This window comes from Callorhinchus milii, unplaced genomic scaffold (genome assembly GCF_018977255.1).
Source record: "Callorhinchus milii isolate IMCB2004 unplaced genomic scaffold, IMCB_Cmil_1.0 Scaffold10, whole genome shotgun sequence".
NCBI classification, from domain to species: Eukaryota; Metazoa; Chordata; class Chondrichthyes; order Chimaeriformes; family Callorhinchidae; genus Callorhinchus; species Callorhinchus milii.
The window spans coordinates 19,365,723-19,368,559 of NW_024704751.1; positions in this window are offsets into that span (position 1 = coordinate 19,365,723).

Consider the following 2,837-nt stretch of genomic DNA (forward strand, 5'->3'; position numbering starts at 1 on the left):
AACAACTTGCATTTATATAGTGCCCTCCATGCCGGGCGGCATCTCTGAGCATTTAACAATGGCGGAGCCTGAGGGGAGCGGGAAGGTGACTATAGGCACGGTTGAAGAGGAAGGTCTTAAGGCGCGACCTAAAGATAATAATAATAATAATAATCCTTGCATTTGATATAGAGCCTTATCACGTCTTTGAGACGTCTCAAAGCGCTTCACAGAATAAACTAGAAAGTGAATTGACTGTATATTTGTGGGAGAAAAACGTCAGCCAATTGTGCACGGCAGCGTCCCACAAACAGTCGTAGAGTGAAGTGACCAATTTTTTTTTTGGAAGGAGTTTTTATTATAAAATGTCTCAAAGCGTTTTATAGATATTGTTGAATGTTCTTGATGGAAAACTTGTGACGGTTAGAAAATAATTGTGAGCTGTGCAGCACTGACCTGATGGCCCGGATCAGGGTCTTCACGATGGGGGTCATGTCCTCCATGCTGATGTCACAATGGAACGCCTTCTCGTCGTAACTGTCCTCACTCTGATTCTCCACTTTAAAACAAAACAGGGATTGTCACGTTCCACTCAACACACCAGCGCCCCAGCTCCGGCATTCACACACCGGAAATTGGGATTGTGCGCGTCGCAATGATGGCCTGGGGTTAGGGTGGTGATTGAGGCCTGGACTTAGTGTGGTGATTGAGGCCTGGGGTTGGTGGTCGAGGCCTGGGGTTGGTGATTGAGGCTTGGGGTTGGTGGTTGAGGCCTGGGGTTGGTGATTGAGGCTTGGGGTTGGTGGTTGAGGCCTGGGGTTGGTGATTGAGGCCTGGGGTTGGTGGTTGAGGCCTGGGGTTGGTGATTGAGACGTGGGATTGGTGACCGAGGCCTGGGATTGGCTTGTATCTTGTGGAACATAGCTCCATCACTGGTCTAAGATCAATCTCTGAACAGTTCTAACGAGAAATATCCAAGAGGGTGACTGTATTTGTTGTTTCAACAAACAACAGCACCCCTGGAATACACTGCCTGAGAGTGTGGTGTAAACAGATTCAATAACAACTTTCAAAAGGGAATTGGATAGGTGCTTGAAAAGGAAAAATTTGCAGGATATGGGGAAAGAGCGGGGGAGTGGGAATGATTGGGTAACTCTTCCAAAGAGTCAGCACAGGCATGATGGTCCGAATGGCCTCCTGCGCTTTAATGTTCTATGATTCTATGAGGGAGTTGGAAAATCTGCCCAATTACTACCTAGAAATCCCTTCAAATGGTGTGCGTGTGGATATCCACTGAGGACAGAATCTGGCTCAACTGCCCCAATAGTCCAATAACCTGTGACACTCACTGTGACTCACAGAATAACGGTGATGGTTCGAGCAAATTGCTCAGGGATGTCATTGGTACCTCCCTCGGTGGAAACCCCCAGGATTGAACACCTTTAGGGAGAGTTTTCAACATTTCATAACACATTAACCCTGAATTAGTGCAAGGTAACATTACAAAATGCCTCCAAACTTTATTGCTTGGAAGTGTTCAACATAGAAGAAGACCACTGTGTGCAAACAGAGAGAACAGGAAATATTGAAAGAACAGAAAGCTGGAGCCTCCTCTCCGTACTTACTGTCCACCGTTTGTCTGGGCTTCAGGCGGAGAGATGCCCGGAAGCGGGTCCTGTCATTGAAACTCCAGCTCTTCTGTACCTTGTTGGGACTGATTTGTGTTGCGTTCTCTGTGCTGGGTGAGCGTGTGATGCTTGGAGCTGATGCCTGTTTGGTCCTTGTGCTCTGAATCCGGGGACTATTTATTTTCATCCGATCTCTGAAGCCCAGCTTCTGGCTATAAATCGGGAGGGAGAAGCATAAAAAAAACCTCGCCGTCCACAGTCCAATTTAACAAACAAATGGCACATGTTCAAACAAAGCAATCCACACACAAGAGTATTGACATCAACTTGTGCGATCTCCAAATGATGGAGATTTTCCAAACTTCCACACTTGTAGTGCTGTAAAAATATTGGAGTGAAAAATATGGTATTTCTTTATTAATGTCATGAAATTTTGCATTTTCCCATTCATTCATGGAATCCCACCCGGGTTTGGCAAACAGCACTTTCATCTAAGGGCTCGCGCTCTCCTATTGCTGCTCACAGAGATCGACTTACAATACTTAAATTCAGGTAGTGTCCTGCATAGCAAAGCTCCAAAGCTGGTCCAGGATCATTGTCTGAGTCTGACTAGCAATATTCAGGATAGTGACTGAATTTGTTGTTTCAACAACAACTTGCATTGACATAGCGTCCTTCACGCGGGGTAGTGTCTCGGAGCGCTTCAATTGACCTTAGGAGGAAGTTTGGATTGGAGTTGGATTTGGGATGTATGGCCAGGAGTGGATGGGAAACTGCAATGTTTCACAACAGGTTTAATGTGATGATTATCCAATGTGCGAAACCCATAGAATGGGTGCTTGCCTAGATTGGGTTGGCTCCTTGAACGGTTTGTCTATCCCTTGTCTCACTTACTCACTTGGGTAGTTATTGGAGTTCATTGCTAGCCGAAACTGAGAGACCTTCACATTTGTTTTGATTTGCAAAACATTTGCGGCCCTGTAAGCTCTCTAAACATGTTCTGGAAGTTTACGGCTGAGAGCTGTGGGTGGGTGTTACGGTAGACATATTGCATCACCACCAATAATGCCCTTCTCAACGGACACCGGATGAGGTGGCAGTTCGCAGCCAACAGGTGATTGAGAGATGATGACTGAGTAGGAACTCACATGCCAACGCAACATTACACAAATGCTACGCACCAAAGAAACAAGCTCATTTTAAACATCTACGGAAAGCATGTGAAGACAA